Raw genomic sequence first — 14782 nt, 5'->3', positions numbered from 1 at the left:
ATTAACTGACAGTCCCCTGTTGTTTGCCTTTTTGCACTTTTGGGATCAGTGAAAAGAACCATCACGATTCCTTTGCCCCTACGGGCGGATCGTGACAATTACTTAAGGTTCTTTGACTCTCTGACTACCAGTTTATTTTACTCTTGTTTTCTGTTGTCCTGAGTGTTATGAGAAAGGGACTTGATGCAGCAAGGTTGGATTCTGTGCAAGCACCATTTGTGGAGAAAAATACAGAGATCAGGAGAAACTCTTTGAGCAAGACCATGAAGAACACAGATGCCTGGTCCAGGGATACCATTAGGATTCCTGATTTCTGTCAAAAAGGGAGCAGTGGAAAGTACAGTGAAACCTGAGCCCAAGTCTGGAATTTGGAGATTTTCTTATGAGTCTGTGAAGGGAAAACCTCCAGTTTTCTGAGTGATGATTTGCTGGGAGGTCTTGTTTGATAGAAGGAATGCCAAAACATCTTTCCTCAAGATTTTTCAAGGAAGGCAAGCAAAATATTTTGTTGCAGAAATTAAGAACTTCTTGGCCACAGGAGATGCCAAACCTTGTCCATTTTTTATTAAGCCTTTGAAAGTCTGACTTCGCTTTTCCTGAATGGGCTTTTACCCTGGAGCTACTGCAGCTTCTGCAGGACAGGCTGGAGCACGACCCACAACATTTTGTCTCCCATTGGTCATGGCTCCAGGAAGATTCAAGGGGATGATTACCAGAAATGGGGCTTCAGGGGGCCCACTGGTCCATGTGCCATTGGAGAAGGATGTCCAGGAGTGATGTCCAGGAGCTGGGGCTGCCTGAGCCTTGCTGTTGTTCAGCCACCCAGCACCACAGAGGGTGATCCCCCCACAGATGACAGCAGGTGCCACGCTGGCACTATGCAGGATTGGGATGATGGAGGGTTGCAATGCCTGCAATGCACTTTGATGCACACTAACGCAGACAGCACAGCTGCACCAAAGGCTCTCAGCAACTGGCATCGACGTACTGCTGTGATGTGCTTGTGCAAGAAGCACATGCCATCTTCTATAGTGCTCTGTTAAGAACTTAAGAACCTATTTGCTGATTAACTAAAAATGCTGAAATCTTTCACCCCCTTTAACAGACAGTAATGCAGAGGGATTGGTTTTCTCTTGGAGTGCCTAGGAACACCAGCTGCTGTATGTCTCAGGTGGCAAGGGATGCTCCACCTTTGCACTCTATCACTATTAGCAGCAGAGAAAGGATGACACTTTGCTGGAATGGGAATTCTAAAAAAATCACCAGTATATTAAACGTAGGGAGAGAAAGGACTATAAAGACTGACATATTTTTTTTTCTATTCTGTTGGGCTTATCCAGATATATCACAGAAACCACCAAGTGACAATGGTAACTTGTATCCCATGGCAAGTCCACATCTTCCCACTACTGACAGGAAAAGGCGTCAGGGTGGCTAGCAGAAATCCAGCATTGGCAGCAGACAGGGAAGAGATAAGAAAGACTTCACCTACAGGTTGACTGGAGTTCTTTTATTTGATATTTCCCCCCATTTTCCTTCATCTGGCCTCTGATTTTCTCCTCAGTTGGACCTGAAGTGACCTGTCATTTCCAGGCTGCAAAGACAAGAAAATGTACACTGCTTAATCACACTTCTAAATGGACCTTGTCACTTTGCGGAATTGCATGCACTGAAGATGTCTCACCACCGTAGCTAATTCCCTGCACAGCACAAACAGCTCTGGCCAGCTGGCCCATGTTCATAACTACCTAATATTTATCCCATCTAATTCCCAAAGTGAAAGCAACTTTGCAGTTAGTGCTGATCACTACCAGTTAATTTCTAGCAGAACAGCTCATCTAAGTGCTAATAGAAGCTGTCTTTGATTACCAGTAGAGTCATGGAGATTTAGACTCCAGTTAAAGTAATTATTTCCTTGACCAGCACAGACAAAATGAAATGGTGCTAAAGATTGAAAATGCATGGAAGAATATTTTCATTAAAAACTGAATATAACAATTTACTAATTTTAATTAGAGTGGCATCATTTGCATTGCTCTAGTGAAAGCTTTACTGGTATTTCTGGTATAAGTAGACTTCCATTTATCATAAAATCTCAATATACATTTGCAGTGGTGAGATAAAACTTGACAGGGTGCATTAGCTTGGTTTTAAAATGTTTTTAAAATGCTAATTTAATACATATTCAGTGTGAGTAGAAATTTAAACCCAGCTTTGTGACGAATTAAATGTCTCTCCTCTAGAGCTGTGTTGTATTAGAGAATCTGTTTAGCATTAACCAAAGGAGTTTCCTACCTTGAAAAATATTTTCTGAGTTTTTAGGGTTTTCACTGCTTTCTATATTATGATGAGGTCAAGATTGTGCCAAACTTATTGACAAAAGCAAATATCAACAGAAAAATTAGCATTGCCTTAAACAAGCTGTAAATGCCAGCATCTGATTCTCTCTTTTGATGGTGGCAAAAAACATATCTCTGATCCTCTGCATCCATAGTCCATGGCTCACTACAGTATTTGGGGCTCAATCCTCAGAACTTTTTGCCCTTGATGACTTCCATACCAATCCCCCCAGGGTCTCTTCTCCAGATTTGCACACAAATTTTGCCTGTGAACTGAGACCTTTTCCTGGCCCATGGGCATTTGCCACCAGCTATAGTCCAGCTACAGCAGCTGTAGTCCAGTCTCTTCACCAAGGAGCTCTCTTCCTCATCATAGTCCTTTGCACACTCCTGGAGGTGCTCAAATACACCTTTTGGGGAAACACCTCTCTCCAAGTGACCTTCCAAAGGGATAAAAAAACCCCATGGCACTGTCATTCTGCTCCTTTTTGTCCACTCACACATGCTGTCCAGGCAACTCTTTTACTTTTTACAAGAGGTAGTAACTATTTCTGAGCACTGTTATGCCAGATCACTTGGCAGTGTCCCAGGCTTCGGTGTGTTTGTGAGCAGAGGCTGTGCAGGTTCACCTATGAACTAAAGACCAAATTTGTTGTGTAAGCATGGTGATGGGCAACCCCATTTCTGCTGCACAAAGGTAGTGGCTGCACAGGTTTTGTCAGCTGCAGATGGAGAGTAGAAACTGGTCTCCATGGAGTAAAACTACATGTGCCATATCTTCACTGAGTTTTGTGCAGAAGGATAGGAAGAGAGCTTGCAGAGCAACTGTCCCAGTGTAGAAACATTTCTGAGGTGAGGAAGGTGACGTTCAAGGAGAAGCAGCAGAGAAAGACTGAGGAAGGGCAGGCTGGCCAGAAAAAATCTCTCTTCTTCCTTTCACACATCTTGGCAACCAGTGTCTTCTGAGTTTGCATTTAAAGAACATCTTGTTTGAGATTTTTCTATATATTTATTAGGAAAAGAAAAAGCTTTGGAATTATGGCAAAAGCTCTCCTTTCATCAGACACCATAGAGTGAATGCAAATATTTTGCTCAGCTCTCCCAGTTTCTTTTCTTTGCAGGTAGCAGTGAAATAACTCCCACAGACTCAAAAGGGATGCCTGTGCTCAACTGAAGTCCGGAGATTCCATTTAGATTTTATCCAGATCCTCCCCCTTTTCTTGTAGATGAGACAAAAGGTGATTAAGTACAGGTTCTGTCTGCACAGAACCCCAAAGGCAAGCAAGCTTTGACTACTTAGCTGTGTGCATCCCTTTCAGGCAGAAGGAATAGAGTTGCAGGCTGATTCTGTACTTCTGAACTCTGAGTTATTTATCTCACTCCAGAGATACAGCTGTGCCACTGCCAATGCAAAGCAGCTTTCTCTTATCCATACTGTCATAGAGACAAGCCTCACTAATTATCCACATCCACACTATGGTTACATATTCCAGCACTAGGAATATTGTGATATATTTTTGATTTCCTAAGCAGTACTGTATAAGTGATCCTAGAAAGTGCCCAATAGATTATTGTGGGACAACTGCCCTTCTACCACCAACTTCAGGTACTTAAGCTATTTTTGCCTGAGCACACTGCCAGACTTGTCAGCCCTGGACATCAGTGTGTTCTTGTGGTAGCAGCTGAATTTTGGGGGGCTGCCATTTGCCGAGAATGTCACCCAACATGCAGGGGGGAGCCAGGCAAGGCAGGCTTGGGTGCTGCTCACAATTTGTGACATTCCCCTTCCTTTCTGCTTCCCGAGGACTGAGTCAACATCTCAGGAGGACCAAGGTCCTCCCAAAATAACATCTTCCCCCACTGCTCAGCAGGCCCCCAGAAGTGCTGTACCTGTTGTTCATGAGGCAGTAAGAGCTAGACAAACAGCTTCTCTCTTTGTTGAAAAGTTCCCTCCTATGTTGCCATGGATATTATGATCTCTTTGTAAACTTTTTTTTTCCCTTTTAATGTAAAATCTCTACTATGATCCCTACATTTTGATCCATACTAAATAAAATTTTTAATTAATTACTATTCTGCATGTATCTTGTGATCACCAAACTGTTCTGCAATTTAGTTACTTCTGATTCAACTTCTGCCAGTCTTCCTAACAAAATCATCACGTTAAAAGCAAGGAGAAGGAAAAGCTGATTTGGCTGAGTGGGTTTTTCACTTGTTTCCTGTTTCCTTGAGAGATGTTTTAGGCCACAACAACAGAGTTGAAAAGTGTGTGGTGAAAATAGTTTACAACCATGCTCCCACATGTTGAAAGTGTGTGGTGAAAATAGTTTACAACCATCTCCCACAAGTGAAAGAGATTCAGAACTTCATCAGCAATGCTGGAGAAAATTATCCATGTTAACTCTCCAACTTATTTATTCATCAGCTGTGCTTGTTTACACAATGTATGGAAGGAACAAATTCTGAGAATAATAAAAAATACATTCAGGTAAGAAAATGAAGCCTGAACTCCAAGTATCTAAGAAGAAGTCATTGTGTGAGGGGATTATTTCTACTTTTTTGATGACTGTGATAGGTGTGTATGTACAGACCTCCTTTAGATATTTTCCTTTAGAAAATATCATCTAAGAGCACTGTTCTCCCTCTGTTATTTGTTCTTGAGAGTCGCTTTTCTCTGACAAACAGCTGCTTTTTAGACAAGCAATGTGAAACATCTGTGGGTGGATCTGAAGATTGAGCACATCTGCATTAGTGTCAGAGTGGCCAAAGACCACAGCAGAGTCACGTTCACTTCTGCCTCCGTTGTGCTGCAGTCCCTGAAATGTTCTGCTTTGCTCCCACCCAAGGACTTACTCCATTTCAAACTTTGCCTTTAAGATGCACCACACCACAGTGGTGCAAACACCTTTGCTCATGACGTAAGGAGTAATTTGTTCACCATCTTTCTAGAAAGAAGGCTAAAGCTGGACTCCCTATTGCTCCTGTCTGGTTGAGCAGGGAGAGAAGATAAACTTAGGTTTACAATACCTTTGTCATCAACAGAGAAGATGAGGAGAGACATATTTTATTTTAGAAACAGTTTGTGGGTTTGTCTGAGCTGAGCAGTCAGATGACTTAAATTGGTGTTTCTATAACAAAAATCTGAACAAAGAGCAGAAACGTGTGTGCAGGGGCGAGGGAGGGGGGCAGTTGCTAAAATACTGCTGTAACTTAAGAGAAAGTAAATGGTTACAGTGCTTTTTGTACTGCTATTTGCAGCATCATTAAACCTCCCCTGAAGCCTTGCTATTGGAAACTAGATTTAGCCAGGGCCCATTATGAGCCCAGACAACTGTACAAAATTTCCTGCTTTTTTCATATAATGATGCCTAAAATATTTAGACCTGGGTGCCTCAAATCAGGCATCTCCCTATTTACATTCCTAAATTAGAGTCCATTTGTTATTCATGGCTTGCTTACCTGTGACAAATAGATTGGATTGTTCAGACAACCCATCTTGTCCTTTCTCAGAGGAATTTATTGTCATTAAATATTTCTAATTCCCTTGCAGCGCAGTGAACTTTCCGGAATGTAATCCATTCCAGAGGTTTTGACATTTCTACTTGTCTATCTCAGGTGGCATCTAAATATGAGAAAGGCACTAGGAAGAGTTGAGTTTTAAAAAGTCCTCCTAAATATTTATCCAAATTTAATCCATTACTTTTCATGTTTCTATAAAAACTCAATATTGGAATCAGTATGTGGTGTTAGCAGAAGGTCAAGTTATGAGTTTGCTGAGGGATTACCTGACTGCATCCAAAGAGCACAGTAAAGGAAAATGCAAAACATGTAAAAGTATTGAAAACATATTGAAAGTGTTTAAAATATATTTCAGAGATGAGGTGCCAGGATTTTTCCCTGTTACAGTCAGTCACCACTGAAAATGCACCTATAGCAAAATTTGATCTGCTTAAGCCACTTTGCTGGTAACCAAATTTTTGTTGTTCACCAAATAATGACGAAGTTTTGAGGTAGGAATACATGTTTTTTGGAAGAGAGGACATATTCTATCTTCCATGGTTTCTGGTGCTCCCCACTGCCCTGTGTGTCCCAGAGAACTCAGGTGAGCTGTGCTGGTGGTCATCTGGATGCCTTTCCTTCACACCAGTGTGGCTAAACAATGTACAGCTGGGGAATGCATCTTTGGGCCCCCAGAGAAAATAAGTGATGGAGGCTTTGCAGTGAGGGGTAGCTCTACAGTGCTGCTTCTGGGATCTGCAAATTCCCTCCTTTATGTTTGGATAGAATAAAGTCCTTCCTAAGTCTCAGTATTTCCTCCCTGACCTGTGATGTCTGACACTGGGACACAGATATGCTGATCATAAGGTCATCACAAGCTCCTATTGCTAGGGGCTTCCTGGCTCTCTGCCAGGTACATCTCTCCCTCTTTGGGGGATGTCTGCATGAGTTCTGTTTTGCAGGACTGGGGAAGCCTTCCACCTCCTCCCAGATGGACAACCCTGCCTGAATTTCCTCCTCCTCATCAGTCCCTACATTGCAACATCTACACCCAAATCTGGTATTTCTGATACAGTTGATGTAAGCAAGCTCAGCTTTATATACACTTACTGATGGTGTGACTGAGGTGCTGTAGGGCTTACAAGGCTGTGCTCCCAAAAAGTCCCCAGAATTCCCCTTTCACTTACCTGAGAATTTCAACCACTTCCCAGGTAATTCTCATCTCAACCACCTGCAAAACCCAGACATCCCTTGGAGCATCATCTGTGACTAGTGTCAGGTGCCTGTGCTGGTACCTGCCACATCCAGCATGTTCTCTGCTGCTCCCAGCAATGTCCCCAGTGCTGTTCACTCAGCCAGGACTGAGCTGGAACCCCATGGCTCCCATGCAGGGAGAGGGGCAGCAGGGAGGGGCAGGAGGGAGAGAGCTGCTCCTCCTTCCAGCTGGGGCAGGGCAGCAAAGCTTAGGGTGGGAAGGAAAAAAGGGATCACATAAATCCAGAAAAACACTGTTAGTCCATAAAATGAATGACACATTCCTTCACTTGCAACAGCTGACAGCAGCAGTTTGCACAGCAGGAGCAACTCCAGGCTGCAGCACACGACCAAACACAGGGCCAGTCGTTTCTCTTCTTGGTCAAGTACATGCTACTCTTCATACAGGAGCCTTGTTCTCCCCTCTTTGCAGCTACACCCCACTGAAACAGAAAGTATGGGCTTATAAGTATTGTGTAATTGAATCTTACTCTGTGTACTGTATGCTGTCAGTGGCCTTTTCTCCCAGCCCCACATCTTTCAGCTCTTGCTGCTGTGATTCCACATTAATACCTCTGTCTGCTGCTGGAATGTGCACTCACATCGGCAGCTCCTTCCAGCAATAGCACTATTAAAAATAATGAAATGTCAGGTTGTGCTACTGTGCATCTAGATCCATTATGGAAATGTGCTGCAGGACAATAGCAGCCTGAGTCTTCCAATTGGCTTTCAGAGGGGAAGATTCAGAGAAAGACATCTGTGGTTTTAAACAGCACCTGGGCTCCTGTCCACAGCTCACCTTTGCCTGAGCAGTGCTTCTCCCAAAAGATGTACAGGGCAAAACTTTAGTGAAAGAGGTGCCAAACAAATCTTGCTTTTCTTACAGTCCTTCCATTGTTCTGTTGGTAGACAGAACCCCTGCTATTTTTATCCACCAGAAGTGTGTGAATTAAAATGAAATGAGAGGTTGTAGGCTCTAGAAGGAGCAGACTGGCATAAGATTTCAGGAGATTGGGATAACCAGAACTAATAATGTAGGAAATTAAAATGTAATGGACACTGTACAGTCAATTTTAACTACTGTTCACTATACTGCCAGACAGATCAATAATATTCTGTCATTACTGATTTCCACTGCAGATAGATGGAGTGTTGGGGAAGGAGCAACTAAATTATGTAGAAGACGCAAGTAGCATGAAGAGTCTGGTAACTGGAATTTCCATGCAACATATGTGCTTGAATTATCTTAAAACAGGGTAGCCTGATTGGACAGACAAGTTCATTTCCATCTATATTAATCCTCTCACTGGGAATTCTCCACCTGCTTCCTCTAAATAATCACAAGCTAAATGAGATGAGCCTAAAAGAATGCAGACTAGGCAAAGGAAACACTGCTTGATAGTGACGGGGTGTGAAATGCCTTCAGAATTACATGCAGAAATATTCTACCCATCCCATTTGATTTGAGTCTGTGCTGGTGTTACATGGAAAGCAAACCTGGCTCTCCCTCTGTGATCCCACAGCATCTCTTGTGACAAGGATGCCTGGACTGTGTCACTTACCTGTGTGTTGTGTCAAATACTCACAAGTGCACACACACACACACACACACACAGAGGTGGACAATAGGACCTAGCAATGGCATATAAAAGATATAAACGGCATAAACAGTGGCACATAAAGTTATTTCTGAGCAATCTGGGATTCCAAAGAGAATATCTTCAGATGCTTTTGTAGCTCCAGGACCACAACCCCCTTACTGAATAGGGCTGACTCACTGCCCATTCACTGTGTCTGTGTGTGTAGAAGCAAAACATCAGAGCTGCATTGCCCTGCATACACACTCTCTGTATTCCCCAGCCATAGCCATGGGTAAAACAGACTGATCACATGACAGCCATGAGAAGGAAGAAAAGCTGTCAACTTGTCAGGGATTTTGGCTGAGCAACGACCCTCAGCAGCTGGGATGCACCTGGTAGCCCATGCAGATAATCAGGCAACCACCAGCAACAAACAGAGCGCAAAGCAAACGTTCCCTGTGTGCTTGAGAAACACATGATCCATAAAAAGCCCCATTCCTAACAGTGACGTAGCTAAGCTGGGCTCTGTCATGTCAGAAAGTTTATAGAGAAGAGTCAGCTCAGCTGAGGGGGGCAGTGCTGTGGTAAAGAACAGCAGAATTGCAGCAGGTAAGTAACTTCTTGCATTATCTGATGGTGGTGGGAATATTATTTGACCAACCCCATCTGGAAGCATGGGAAGGATTTAATTGCTTGATTACTTGCAGCTGCTGTTCTAAAAAACATTAGGACATACATGTTCTCAAAAACTCTGTAAACCTCCTTACCTCCTTGACCCATAAATTTTTCTGCACTGTCAGATCCTAATATACCTTCAATTTTTGGTGACAAAACCCTGAAATTTAGTGACCCTCTAACTGGGCATTGCCACCTTTTCTGTGTTTTAGGTAATGTGAAACATTACATAAACATTTACTACAGAAAAGACAGGAATAGAACAAATGATGTCTGAATGGAAATGGTCTTTGCACAACTTGTTCCAAGCGTGTGATCCTCAACCCCTCAAACTAAGCAAGTTTTCTTAAAAATTTCAGCAGGCTTTGGGTGCAACTAAAACTCTTGCCATGAAAGCACCTGAAACTACTTTAAATTAATTCAGCACAGGCAACTATATCAAATGTCAGATTGAAACAGAATTATAGCCATTGAATGTCACCTTCATTTCATCTTTTAAACACGTCGTGAGATACATCCCTATTGGAGGATCCTGTTATCCCTTCCTCTATGTATCACCCCTCAACATCACCAGTTAATCCTTTGATACTGGCAGCTTTCAAACAGCATCCCAAGTCCCCATTACAGTCAGCCTAAGAACCACACAACATCCCCAGCTAGCAGCAACCTAAGCTAAAGTTACACCACCAACACAAAAACACACTGTCATAAAATTTACAGTGATCAGAGGCACACCCCCAGGAAGCAGGATAGATATAATTAAAGAACTGCTGTGGGATATGATAGCAAAAATAAGTCAAAGTTTGGGGGAGTTCTTTGGGGAAAGAGTAACACAATAACTTTACTCATAAGGATTTTATCAACAATAGCTATTGCCTACAGACAACTTCAAACATGAGCTGCTTTGACTACTGAGTGTGAAACTGATTTTGCTTTTCACCATGTCAGACACATTTTTTCTTTTCTGTAATTTCTATGTGTTCATATTTTGAATCATAAAGAACACTATTATTTGCTTGATGTCTCCACAAATATTTGTTATTAAGCTGAGAAGACACAGACTTCCAAGGTTTTAAGATACTGTTTCAGTTATTTCTTATCTAGAAATATGAAAATTATTTATGTGCATTTCTTTGTGGTTTGTGAGAATAACAGAAAAATAAAAGCGGGGAGATCATCCAGTCACTGTACAATGAGGGACTAAATTGCATATTTCAGTGCACTCCTGTTTTAGCAGAGAAATTCTGAGCGTGTTCAGATAAACTGACTGCTGTACTGGACTCTCCACATACATACAAAATCACTAAATAACTGATAAATTTAAATGAATTCTTAACAAGCTTGGAGTTTAAATATTGACTGGATAGTCATAAGCAAAGGGTTTGTAGGAGACATCCTGTTCTGCTCACTTTATTCTGAGTAAAAAAAAAAAAAAAAAGACCCCATAATTAATTTTGGGTGGCATCTAAATAAGAAGTACTTAGTTCCCTGTCAAGAATAGTCTGTGTTTTGTGTTTGATCACAGTTTAATCAACACTGGGGTCTTTTATCCAGTCCAGACAGGAGCCCTCAAGAACTCCTGTGCCAATAGTGAGTATACCATTGAAAAATCAAAACTAGAGGTACAATTTATGGAATTTTGAAACCCCTTATCCAAATTTACTTTTTTTTTTTACATCTTCTTCCAAATATATATGCCAGGAAAACTTATATAATGGTTCACCAATTTCCCATCTCTTCTAGGAAACCCTCTAAATCAGCCAGCAGAAGTGAACATATCTTCTTCAGTCAACAGGCAGCATCTTCACACAGCGTCTTTGGGTAATCTGAGCCCCCTGCCCTGTGAAAGAAGACAGATCCTCAGTGCCTGGCAAAAAGGCAGTGCAGCACCATTGCCCCAGGGAAGCTGGGCTGAGGCAGGGTGTGACAGACGCCTTGCAGAAACCACATCTCAGAAGGTGAGATTCAGGGCAGTTGAAGCCTGCCTGCTGCAGAGCACAGTGCCAACCAGACAGGTTCTAATCAAGTCAAAAGCCTGTGACAAACATCAGCCTTGGCGGAGCACTGGTTGGGATGTATCACACTAAGGCGTCGCTAAAGCATTAACCAAATAGATTCCATAGAAGCTGTGAGCAGTAAGAGAACTGCCTGTGCAAGAACGAGCTACAGAGGTTGGGGAGGTGCTGCAAGACAGCACCCTGCTAAATATACCTGCAAAATAACCAAGGGAGAGTGATGGAGTAAGGGGGACATTTGCTGAACACTTACCAGTGCCACTGAGGGAGATGGCAAGAACACACCCCGAGTAAGGCACACGCATAAGATCATACATTATTATTTTGAGCACTGTACAAATAAACAAGTCACAAAATGACTTTGCTCCAGCACAGCAGAGCCAGAACATGTTGTGCCCGTAGCATGCCACAGACATTAACACTTTGCCTGCTGGATGTGAGTGGGTTGGTGCTCTGTCCTCTGGGCCGTGCTCCCAGACTGGCCTTTGCTGCTGAGCTGACGCTGCAGTTGCTCTGCTTGGAGCAAGAAGACATCAGTGACAGCACCAAGCAGCACATCACAGCTCCTGGGTGTCTGAGGCTGCAGTACTGACATGTAGATGAGGAAGGACCAGAGAACAACAGCAAACTAACGACCAATTGACTCCTTCTTGCTGAGGAGTATGATTCTGCCAAGTTCTGAATTTCAGTAGATTTATTAGGACAGCATTTTTAAAAGGGCAGTTCTGCTTTTTCCTGCAGAAATAGTATTTGTTTATACCTCAGGGTCCTATTAATGGCCAGGGACCACCCATGAATAACGTAAGCCTGAGAATATTTCTGAGAAGCTCAAACATAAAATTACACATTATTTACTCTAGTATTTTTGGTATCATCTGTCAACTGTTAACTGCAGAAGTTAATCCAAATAAATGAGGATGCTGTTTTGTTAATTTGCTTATGAGAAGTAATTGCAGTGCAGTGGATTACTGGTTACTGACAGCACAACAGATCATCTTTCAGAGGGAATTATCTCCCTAGGAAGGCAACAGGGTGTCATGCAGGGCTCAGAAATAGGCAGTTTTGAGAAAAGGATTAAAAAGGACTATGGTGAATCTGGTGAGTCTCTCTTAGAGCGTCTCATCATAGCCAGCACAAGGTGCTTCAGAGAGAGCTGCAAGAGCCCTTAAAATGGGTTTTGAATCACTCTAGTGCTGAACAAGAAGCTGTTTTAGAGTGGTTCTGTAGACACCTGTTTCTGAGCAGCCAGCCACCATGTAAAGATGGACAAGTGGGTGGGAACAGCCACCTGCCAGTACAAAACAGCACCTCTGGAACCTGCTTGAACAACATTTCTCTATTCCCTCCTAGATTAGCATCATTCTGCTGCCCTGGGATTAAGCACTGCTTTGGCTTGCTAGAAAACTGCAAAACAGCTCAGATTTGCCCCCAGCTAGGATTTTATGGATTATGCAGGAAAGTCTCAAGAGGTTCTCAATCTCCAGTAGGTCATGGCTACCAGAATTACTCAAAAGAAGAGAGATTCATTTCACTTCACTGTACATATCTAAACGTTAATAATCTTTATCTAAGCAAGTCACCCTGGGCTCCCTTCTGACTCGGTGGAGAGAAATGGGCCCCTCCAAAAGGCAGCTCATTTCATCTTCCCGTAGAGGATGCCTAAGATGGATGAGATGAGTTGCCTTCTGGAGGTGTCTATTTCTCTCCATTAGCTATACAGAAAGCCTGAGGTGGTGTGCTTGCACTCTGATGATTAACTCACAATGTCAGAAGCTAAAGGCAGATGAATCCCGTGTGCAGTGCATCAGCATTTGAGCAGCCAGCCCTGCAGACAGAAGGGATGGGGCTACAGAGCACACTGTTGATAGCCACTCTGGTGGCTCCTTCTAGCACTGCAGAGATGTACCTGGTGACGTGTCCAATGACCACCTAGGAAGGAAATAGCAACCTAAATGCAAAGAATGGATCAGGAAAGGAGAAGGGCAAAAAGAAAGACAAAAAATAAATGTGTGCAGATAGCAACCAGCCCATAATTCCCTGCTGGGTGTCTCCTGCCCAAAACATCATGTCTCAGCATGACCAGTTATATCTGAATGATCCAGAACTGAAGTAAGACCATCCTGTGGTTAGCCCACAAGATGGTCCACACTACTTTTCCCTGTACATCCACAGTTCTGCCATGAAGGAAATTTGGTAGACTGAACAGATGCATGCACACGTACCTGAATGCATATGAAGTCTTGTCTGAAAGGCACGTGCCTTTCCATGGCAAGACATTTGTGATATCTGAAAGGAAGCAACTCAGCAGGCTCTGCATGATCTACCTACAAATACACCCAGGAAATCACTGATCAGGTTGGAGGAGTATTGCTGGGATGCAGTAAGAGATGATTCAGTTATGGTGATTTCCCCCACCAGGCAAGCTGAGTACTTGTCCCCAGTACCACTTAGTAGAAATTAAAGAGTCCTCTTATCACCGCTCAGAGCTGGGCAGATAAGACACAAAACTCTCTTGAGTACCAGCCTGGTGCCATAATTACTGACTAATGCTGCCTCTGTAGCCTGTCACAAGAACAGTTTTTGGCAGTCATTTCAGCTCCTTTCACAGTCACATGAAATTAATTTAATTAGTTTTTAAAATCTAAGGAATAATGGGATTTAATTGATTTAATGTGAAACTTTCTGGGCTGTCACTCCACCCAGCTTCCGATCAACTTGAAATCGTTCAGCTGTGAGTGACTGATGTTTGTGCTTTTCATTGAGAACACTTTGTTTCACTTAAAAGCCTTCCTTCCATGCTTAATTTTTGCATAATATTGCTTTTATTTTTCAGTCTGTGTTTTCATTCTCTGGTACCCTGGATGAAGGGCTCTCCATGTGGGATTGATACAGCCAGCTCCTACTCCTGGAAGTTTGTTTTATCTGTAGCTGCAGTATTTTAGGGGAAGATGGGTGAGATGTAGAGTTGCTGCCTGTGACACATGTCAGAATGAAGTCAAAGAGCAAGTTGTTTTACAGAACATACACATATGTCCTAATCATGATGATGGCCCTGCTGAAGATTATGGCCCTGCTATGGCTGATGTATGAACACATATCAGCCTTATCATCCTCCTCTAATGCCTAAAGAAAAAAGATGTCAGAAACTCTATGGAAAGTCTGAGACAGAAACTTTATTCAGCACTGATGACCATAAAAAATGCTTGGGAATCTCATTCCTTTGTTGTTCAAAATTTGAGAAGCGTATTAGCACATCATTAATGAGATCCAAAGATTGCTCTTTATCTATGTCATCTTCCACTCTCATTTCAGATTATGGAGCCCTCCAACAATCTTGAATGCACTTCACCAGAAAGCGCCAGGGCAGATCTCTTTAATTTTTCCACTTTACCATTGGTCGGTAAAGTGGGAGAGACAGGAA

The sequence above is a fragment of the Vidua chalybeata genome, chromosome 3 (genome assembly GCF_026979565.1).
Source record: "Vidua chalybeata isolate OUT-0048 chromosome 3, bVidCha1 merged haplotype, whole genome shotgun sequence".
In the NCBI taxonomy this organism is placed as follows: Eukaryota; Metazoa; Chordata; class Aves; order Passeriformes; family Viduidae; genus Vidua; species Vidua chalybeata.
The sequence above is the reverse complement of the archived record's forward strand: the minus strand, read 5'-3'. Positions refer to the sequence as shown.